The 9947-nt window shown below is 40.9% G+C and overlaps 1 long non-coding RNA gene and 1 pseudogene across 1 annotated transcript; both read left to right on the top strand.

Moving 5' to 3' along the window:
• The first annotated feature begins 162 nt into the window (after window positions 1-162).
• On the top strand, window positions 163-1963 carry LOC109516833 (uncharacterized). The gene is made up of 2 exons (XR_002168429.1): window positions 163-918; window positions 1632-1963. It is a non-coding gene; the product is annotated as an uncharacterized LOC109516833 (long non-coding RNA).
• A 1377-nt stretch (window positions 1964-3340) lies between these two features.
• LOC109516831 (tubulin--tyrosine ligase-like protein 12) lies at window positions 3341-9024 on the top strand (annotated as a pseudogene).
• Window positions 9025-9947: the final 923 nt, after the last annotated feature.

The following is a 9947-nucleotide window of genomic DNA, read 5'->3' as shown; positions in this document are numbered from 1 at the left end:
TATATATATATATATATATATATACACACACACACACACACACACACACACACACACACACACACACACATTTATTTATTTATTTATTTTTTCCGGAATTTTCAGAAAAGTCCACTTTCATCTCTGCTTTACGTACACTTTTAATCTGCACTGACCTTGCTTTCAATTCTTTGTCCATTGTAGTCTTTTAGTAGCACTTTCTTGTTGATAATCTTGGGCTTTTCCTTCATGGCACCTATTTCCGCCACGCTGATGAGATTTGCTTGTGCCCCGGTGTCAATCCTCAGTGCCACTTGTGCTCCATTAATTGGTAGGGACACTATCCATGTATCTTCATTTTCTTTGCATGTGTTATTTTCTACATTGTCTGTGTCACGATGCACCATGCCTACAAAAAATGTCTCACTTAGGTCAGGTTCTTCAACTAGTCTCACTGATCTAGATTTTGCTTTTGATAGACACTGCTTGGCAAAGTGATTCTTTCCATTACCTTTTGCACACTTTTTGCCATAAGCAGGGCACTGCCTGGGCTCATGTTTAGAACCACAATGTTTGCATGAAAATGTATTTTCTGAGGTTTTGTCTTGCATCACATTTCTCTTAGTTTTGTTTTTGACAACCGCTATTTTGGCGCCTTCTTGAGGACTTGACGCATTGAAGGTCTTGGCGTGGTGTTGAGCTAGCTCTGTAGCATGACACATCCTTTCTGCCTCCTCCAAAGTGAGCTTAGCCTCTCTAAGTAGCCTTTCTCTCGTCCTCTTCTCGTATATACCATACACGATTTGGTCACGAATCATTGAGTCTTTAAGATCACCAAACTCACATGACTGGGCTTTTAGCTTCAAATCTGTGATAAAGCTATCAAAAGTTTCTTCCTGCTGTTGCACACGTGACCTAAACACGTACCTCTCATATACGGTGTTTGTCAGGTTTATCCAATTTGACACTCAGGAATAAAACACAAGGAGGAGACAGGAGACTCAATTCTGGTACCAGGAGGGAACGAGGAGAAGCGTTCGGTTTCAGTTCTCGGCACGTCACCCCTCACGATCTCCCCCTTCACCCCCTTATTTATTGGGAAATCTACTACATAGGTGTGTCCAACCTAAAGGGTGGGGGCTGTTGAAGACACACTGAACTTGTTTGACTATGTGTGTGTATGTGAGTGTAAATTACGTATATGTGTGCAATTGTTACAAAAACATCACGTTGCAGCTGGTGTTGATGGCTCCATTCACTGTCCAACCTCGCTCCTGTTTAGTCTTTTAACACTTATCTCTTCCCAACCACGTCCTCGGAAAGGTGGTTGCGTCCCTAAACTTCCACACAGTGCACTAAGCATTCTTGATTATAAATGTGAGTATATAAATATAATACAAAGGATTATAAATGTGAGTACATAATGATTAATATATCTTTATTAGAAGCATAAGCGTTCTTCATTGCAGGCATAGTCAATTAATGATTGCAGGCATAAGCGTTCATCTTTGCAAGCATAATAAAATTTATCATTGCAGGCATAAGCTTTTCTTCTTTGCGAGCATAATAAATCAATCAATCAATATCAAAATAACAATAATAACATTAATAATAAGCGAATGTATGATAACTAAAAATAATCAATCTATCAGTGTTCTTCTGCGGTGAGCAATGAGCATCAAACTTTCCAATAACTTTAGTATAGTCCTTGTTGTCGTCAGCTTGATCAAATTCAAAAGTGTTGAAGACTTCAATGGCTTGAGGACCAGCGACAGTGAGTAGAAGCGCGATCTTCCTGGCGTGGGAGCTTGCCTCCAATCCCAAAGCACCTAGGTATACCTCGAACTGCTGCTTAAAAGACCGCCAGTTGGCATCCACATTACCGACAAGTTTGAGTCCTTCCGGTGGCCTTAGCGTCTCCATCTTGAAAAAAAACGCTGCACGACTTGGTATTCACTACAGGTACCATGTGTTGTTCATCTTTATATGATAAGCCATCATTTAGTGAACAAATTAGCCTGAGCTCAACTTTATTGTTGCCAGTACGAATGGTGATCTCCGTGAACTAAATTTACCAGAAGCCTTGTCATATGCTATCAACTCTAAACCTACAGCGCCCTCTGTTGGCTATATGTATCACAATCACATATCAAGACAGTAATGTGTGTTGGTTCACAGCTGCTGCGTACCTGCAGCCTGGTTAACAGTGTGTGCAAAGCATTCTCACATGCGGACTCGTCCCCAGAACTCAGACTTTTGAGGAGCACATGAAAAGCATGTGGAGGGAGGGACGGGGCATTTTGCTATAGACCACTTGGCTCCTTGGATCAATGGGACGCATAAATCCCCCACGATAAAAGGGAAATTTAAAGTTTTTTTTTTACTTTACAGTAATACCATACATTCTTTTCCTGACAGATTTATGATGCTGGGGAGGTGTTTGCAATCATTCTAATTCAAGAAAATTATGACGACAGTGGAAAGACTGGTGAGTGCACGGTCAAGGACAAGCCTGGAACGATGCGCTCCGAAGTGGTTGATTCCTGCCAGAGTGGACTGCAAGCTTCACAGCCAAGATATGGCTGAGAAGTCTTGTTAGTTTACAGACTGTACACATCGCCCCAAATTACTTTGCAGTGAGATCAGCGGTATAATAATTCTTGATTTATTTATTTTTTTCAGTATGGTTAAATTTCATCTTTTTTTTTTAACTTCAGTTCTTTCTCATCAGTTCTCAGAGTGGATTTGTTAGTCACTATTAGTAAATTGTCAATTTAAAATAATGTCTTTTTTTTTTTTGCTGGGATGGAAATTATAACTGTTTTAGCCCTTTCGGGGACAGTGGTTACAACAGTGGACAGTTTATCAGGTTACAGGGTGCATGAAAGGGTTAATCAGTTGATCAGTAAAATCATCAACTGATAAATCAATAGACTGCACAGGCATACAAATTGGATATTTTCCCGCGGCACACCTGACAATGCCCTGCGGCACACTGGTGTGCCACGGCACAGGGGTTGAAAAACACTGCTGTAGATCATGGCATCCAAACGAAGAGGAACAGCAATGGCCGCGGAAGAGAAAGTGAAGTGTATCTAATTAAACAAAGTGGATTACAAAGTACGAAACATTCAAGAGACGCTTGGAGTCTGAAAGACTCAAATCTACGAGACTTTGAAAAACGAGGAAGTGATTCTTGCTCAGTCCGATTCTGGGTGTTTCCTTGCTCAGAGTGAATTGCATGCGGCTCTACGGACAGTCGAGTAAATAAACGTTTCCTGGAATGGTTTGACTGTAATCGTGCTAAAAACTTTCCGCAAACTGGACCGCGAATAGGAGAGCAATCGAGTTCCATTGCGCTATGCGCATCGAAGGCTTCGAAGCGTCCCATGGCTGGCTTCAAAAGTTCGATGCACGACATCAGCTGAGCAATGCTGTCATGTGTGGTGATCGGGGGGAGATAAAGTTCGAGGCAATGAGTGAATGAAAAGAAAAGCCTACTGCCCGAAGACAGCTGGGATAGGCTCCAGCACACCTCGCAACCCGAGTGAGGATGAAGTGGTTCGGAAAATGAATGAATGAATACATATCACAATTAAAATCTTTGAAAAAGAACTGAGGGTACAATAAGAGAAACAAATATTGGCAAACATGGTCAAATTTGCAGATGATTTTTTTGGTGTTTTATTTATTTATTTTTATTATTATTTTTACCAATATGACAGCGTCTAGTATGTCTGTTTTTTGTTTGTTTGTTTTTAATCATGTAGTACAATACTTAAAATTTGTCGGGGGGGTGATTTTAGGGGCAAAATAATTTTTGTCCACGCCCATCTTTTTTTTTTTGTTTGTCGAGAACTTTCGAGTTTTTAATGAGCTTTTGATGAAAACACGTTTTGTGTCTGCAGTATTTTCCTGGTGGACCACGCTTGGACGTATCGTGTTGATCACGCTCGTCAGCAGCTGCAGCAGATTCCTGGTTTGCTGTCCAGAATGGCGTCCCTCAGGGGGCTGGATTTCAGTGAGAAGAAGAACGATGCTGATGTAGTTGACTTGGTGATGGAGCACATGTGGCTCTACAACCAGCCATATCAACTTTCGCAAGGGGTACATCAAAAATGACACGCATTATAGGTCCCCAACCTTTTTTGCCCCACGGACCGTAAATCCGTATTTTAAGTACCCTTCACTCATTGGCGACTGGTACCTGCTAGGGGCGTGCCTTTAGCGTCCTCTTACACGCCCACCCTTCACTCATTGGCGACTGGTACCTGCTCGGGACGTGCCTTTAGCGTCCTCTTACACGCCCACCCTTCACTCATTGGCCGACTTTCGCATGCCTGTCGTCACTCACGTCCATCTTTTCTCTATATAAACAGCGTGTCGGCCAGAGGGGCTCTTAGTCAGGCTTTGGAACTCGGCGCATACATAAAACGCAGCGCATGATAAGGCGTCCTGTCCATTTTGGAGAAAATTTAAGACTTTTAATGGCGCCCTATAGTTGTGAAAATACGGTAGAACTCCTAATACTGTCGTATTAAATGTAGCCTTATTTTTCTGGGAAGTCGTAGGCTCCTCTTCTGTCTCCTGGCTGGGCCTTTTCCTCTTTCCAAAGAAACTTTCCAAAGTCGTTTGCTTTTTTACTAATTTTGCTAGCTCCTGGGTTTCATTTTAGTGGTAACCTATCACGTGACCGAGAAACGCCGCCTTAACCTGCGTCAAGAGTGACATACTGTAGACCAGGGGTGTCAAATTCATTTTTGGTGCAGGCCACATTTTAGTTACTGTTTCACTTGGAGGAGATGACTGAAACCATACAAAGAAGTCAAGAATAACTGTTGATTCAAGTATTGCTTAAATGATAGTCACATGAGGGGTTTGGTAACAAGAAAATGCTTACAGTATATCTCTTATTTATTACATATGAGAATTTAAAATTTTGGAGGACATTTTAGAAAGGATCATGGAAGTTGACATGTTTGAGCTGCCTTCGCCATTCAAATAAAATGATGTGGTGGGCCAGATCTGGCCCCCGGGCCGTGAGTTGGACACCTGTGCTGTAGACGGATGTCACAGAGAATCAAGTAATTTTTCAAAAGAAAACAATTCAGATTCCGAAACAAATAAAAGAGAACTAATGTAAGTTCGTTCTGCGCGGCTCGGTACCAAATGACCTACGGACCGGTACCGGTCTGCGGGCCGGGGGTTGAGGACCACTGGTGTAACTGACGTTACATGTGATGATTCTTTTCCATGTGTCCAATTTTAAATTCAGTACCTGCAATTTGCACTATTTTTTTTTCACCTTAACTCTTGAAAAAAAAATAGAAAAAAAAATAAGAGCCTAGGATTGAATGGGTGGAGTCTGAAAAGACGCGGAAATAGGTCGTAGGGAGTTAATGACTTTGAATTGTAGTAGTGCAACGAAATCATTCTTTCTTTTAGAAATAAAAGTTACTACTTGCATCTAGATGAAAACCTCTAACTCTGAAGACGAACCATGATTTTGTTTGACTTGTACAGAAAGAGTGATCAGTCACTTCTTCCAAAACTGTCACTCATGCCAATATGCGAAGGAATGCTGTCGATACGGCGCTGAGAATGTTCACTGTACTCTACGGGTTGAATGACACGCGCTTCTTTCTAATCCTAATATGCTGCGACGTTCAGTGTGCGGAGGAGAAGATTCCAGTGTGGTACATCATGGATGAGTTTGGTTCCCAAGTGCGTCACTCGGACCAACCCAGCTGTGGCATGGCTCCCCTTTTCTTTGCCGAGGCCCAAGCGGCCTTCACTGTACTCTGGCCTCTCAGAGATCTGCAAAAGGAAGGTGATGGCAAACGCCTATCCAAGATGCCTCACAGATTAGGGATGAAAAATATGGAACATTACAGAATATCGCAACTGCTGGTGACAAATGATTTGTGGTTAGATCACATCCATTTGGGCAAAAAAAAAAAAGACTGACCCATAAATAGCAAAATTCCACGTTTACACAGATTACCATTGAAATGCATTAGGAAGAAAAATATTTTATGCATTCTAGATTTATTTAATTTTTTTTTTTTTTTTTAGCTAATCGACTGAATTGGTAATCTGCATTTTTTTTCAACAAACAAACAAGGCTAATCGAAGATCCTCCCCGATAGGCAAAGCTTGTCTTTCCAGAGCTTGTGACTGTGACCAAAATGGTTGCACATTCCACACGTTTTTTTTTTAGTGTGTGCAAGAATGAATTTCACTTGGTCGCATTCGTGTGAGTGGCTGACAATACGGTCAGGCACGGTGCTCGGCATAGGCTTATCACGCACTGCGCATAGGGCACCAACAACCTGGGGGGCATGGGGGCGCACCAAAAAAAAAAAAAAAATCAAGCTCGTAAAAAAATCATATTACCGCAATATATAATAATAACAAAAAATAATATTTATTATTTATTATTTTTGTGAAAGTTTTTCAAACATTAATATTGACCAGTCATTTTGTCAAATCAAGCAAAACTGACAAATACTCAGATATTGTCCATTTTTGTTAGGGGTGGTGCGGGTGGTGTGTGTTTTGTGTGCACAATGGCTTGCGCCGACCCTGAACACGGTCATTGTATTTGACGTTGTGGTTGAAAGTCATCCTCTTCTTCAGCCTTCAATTTGACCCTTTAATTCTCCATTTTGTCACACCGTCCAAAAGCCAAAAGTCAAATTCACCCAGAATATTCATGCACTTGTATATTCTCGAAACAAATTTCTGAACGATTTTAATTTTACAGATGAAATAACCCGTGACTTTGTATACGGCGAGGTAGACCCACTGCTTCAACAGTGCCGTTTGTTACAGTGGATATCGGCTGACCTTTAAAGGGGTGTGTCCAAAAATTACAGAGCCAGCAGATTCGTATTATGAGGTGATGACCATGACTGTATTCATAAATAAGTTTTTTTTGGATTGTAGAAAAATCTTCTTTTCTCCAAGTCCCATTCTGTTGAATTCTGGGTTCCTCACTGTTGCGTCTGTGCCATAATCTAGGCTGTTTTACGGGAGAACAAAGAGCAACTTCCTGTGGAAATTCATCCCCCCGCACCACCCAAGGGCCAAATCCTAAAGTTTGTATTTTCATATGAGAACACGGTTTGAATCCCCCCCCCCCTTTTTTTTTACGCGGTTGTTTGTCTCCAGGGTGTACTCTGAAATGTCGCAAGTGATTAAACACTTGACGCGTGCTGGTTTTGAGCTGACTGAGAATGAGAAGGAGGCGGATATCATTTGGAGCTACAACCACATCAAAGACTACAGGTGAGGAGAGTAGTTCCCCCGATTTCATTGTATACCCCAAAAATAGACACCTTGGTTTACATTCTGGCAATTGGAGGAATTTTTTTTTAAGTTGACAAATTTGTGACACTAATAGCATGAATGGCACAGCAAAATACAATATCCTAGTTGTCAATGACGATTATGTCAAAGTGATACTTTCGAGAAGCTTTGTCATGGCTCGCCAATTGCATTTATGGTTGACATTGAAGTCAGCAGAAGTCATAGTCGAAAGACTGATTGAACCATCAGATTCCGAGATGATACACACATGGAAAAAATCGTTGGTACCGCTCCCCTTCATGAAAAAAAAAAAATCCATAGTGGTCACCGCAATTGCTTGAATCTGACTAAAGTAGTCATAAAAACGAAATGAAAATTAGCCACCCGAGATTGCTTTTGAATTGGGGTTCAACAGAAAAAAAAAATTCAACTGAATGAAACAGACCCGGTAAAAAAAAAAATGATGGCCACCTCAACTTAATATTTTGTTGCACAACCGTTAGAAGCAAACCTTAGTGAGCATTGCAGTTTCTCCGAAGGAATTGATTTGGCATATCGATATTTTACACACAACCACAGTCAGGGTTTGTTTAAATAAAGTGGCAAATAGATAAAGTTACAGCTGGGCCAAAATGTAAGTTTATAATGAACAAAAGGTTTTAGTTTGAAATGGCTTACATAAACTAGAATCTCGCATCGCATTGTGGCCAAAGCTTGAATCCTGGTCGGTTCCTGCGTCTTTTGCTGGCTGTAATTTGGAATTTTCAAAACATTCCTCAGTAGCACCCTTTACCTTTTCGACAAGTCTGAGTCAGCTCGCTGTGATCCCCATCGTGTCCGTACTCACACATTTAAGTGCCTCAACATGGCCCAGGGCTGCGAGGGACCTTTTATTGCTTTTTACTGATGTCAGATTCAAGTTTTTCAGTGATCATTGTGGGGTTTTTTTGGGTGTCAATAATATGTCGTGGGTTATTAAAGGGAAACATTGGACATACTCTGTGACTGTTAGAGTGATACATTTTCGATTGAAGGGCTTCCACAAAGAGCCTTACCAATAACATTATTTCCTGACAGAAAGTTCAGCATGGAGTGAGCTCATGTGATGCTGAATCAGTTCCCCTGTGAGAACCTCATCACTGTGAAGGACTGCCTTCCTGCCTTGGCCCGGAGAGTGACGAGTGCTTCAGATGCGATACTGATGACCTTCAACCTCCATACAGAGCTTCCACAATTCATAAGACACTATCAAGATCGACAACAAAGGTTTTTTGTTATTTTTTAAATAGCAATCAAATACCAACAAAAAATGGAATATATAAACATCAGAATCTTCAACAAACATCTATAATTTTGAAAAGTAAGGCCAAGTAAACCTAACTAGCTTAATGCTAACATATAATGTGAAACGCTATTGACGGACGAAGGGAAATTAGTGTTGATGTTACAGCGATGATACCCTTCAAAGAATACTCCCAGGCATGTAGAACTGCATTGTCTCCCTTTGGGAGTGACAAGTTTTATTGCCGGTTAGTTGTGGACCTTCTCTGACTCACCTTCTTGTGGTTATTTATGCTCCGACTCTGCCTAGGAGACTTCAGTGGAAGTGAATATTTAATTCACAAGACTCTTCCCAGCCGCTGGCAAATAATAAAAAAAAAGGTGGTTATATTTTATTTATTTATTTGTTTATTGGTATTATTTACAACCAATCTGAGATTTGTTTTTGATATTACAGGGTTCGTACGGGTCCATAAAGTACATAAAAATCAAAAAAAAAAAAGTTGTAAAATTATGTACATAATTGTCCAACATTTTCAGGAAAAACTTCTAAAATCCATAAAAAACCCATAAAAATCAACCTGTGGTGTTCATTTCATTTGTGTATGTCATTTTGTCCACCCTTCCAATAGTATAATATTCCATAGTTTTGTCGTAAAATGCGCCTGGCGCGTTCCCCTCAAACCCCGCTGTCGAGCTACATGCCTTCGCCGTCTCCGATCAGTTCCGATGATGATCACGTGATCACTTCGGGTCATTTCGGGTACCTGTATTTTCTGGAATTAGCTACTCATCGAAATTAACATCCTCAGCTAGTGACAGACAGACAAATATGCCGGGACAATGTCACTTTCAAGTGGTGTGGCTGGAACAGTCGGAATTCCGTGATTGGGTCGGTAAAGTTGCCGGCGATAATACGTCGGCCTACTGCCGAGTGTGCAACAAGAGCATCTCCGTGAAAAGTTTGGGTGTTTCGGCGCTGAAGACTCACGCAAAAGGCTCGAAGCACATGAAAGGTATGTTACGTCGTCCATTTCATACAGGCCCATTTTCATTATAACACATGTAACTAGCGGGCGTAGTTGTCAGTAAATGAATTGATCGTAGTGTTCTGTCCTGTGTTTTATACTGTCTGTGTAATTCGTTGCTACAGTGAAACGGCAAGAAAATTTTCACAACGGGACTTTTCACGATAGAATTTTATCTCAGATGTAAACACACATACACAAAAAAAGTATATGTGTACTTTTTATTTTTATTCCAATAGTGCATAAGCACACGAGCATACACTTATTTGACATTTCATATAGCCAGCGTACAAAGGAAAAAAAGGGAAGGAAATTGCGAAATTTACGATCAGCATTCACTTTCACGGA

Source organism: Hippocampus comes, unplaced genomic scaffold (genome assembly GCF_001891065.2).
Source record: "Hippocampus comes isolate QL1 unplaced genomic scaffold, H_comes_QL1_v1.1 scaffold344, whole genome shotgun sequence".
Taxonomy (NCBI): domain Eukaryota; kingdom Metazoa; phylum Chordata; class Actinopteri; order Syngnathiformes; family Syngnathidae; genus Hippocampus; species Hippocampus comes.
The sequence above is the reverse complement of the archived record's forward strand: the minus strand, read 5'-3'. Positions and strand labels throughout refer to the sequence as shown.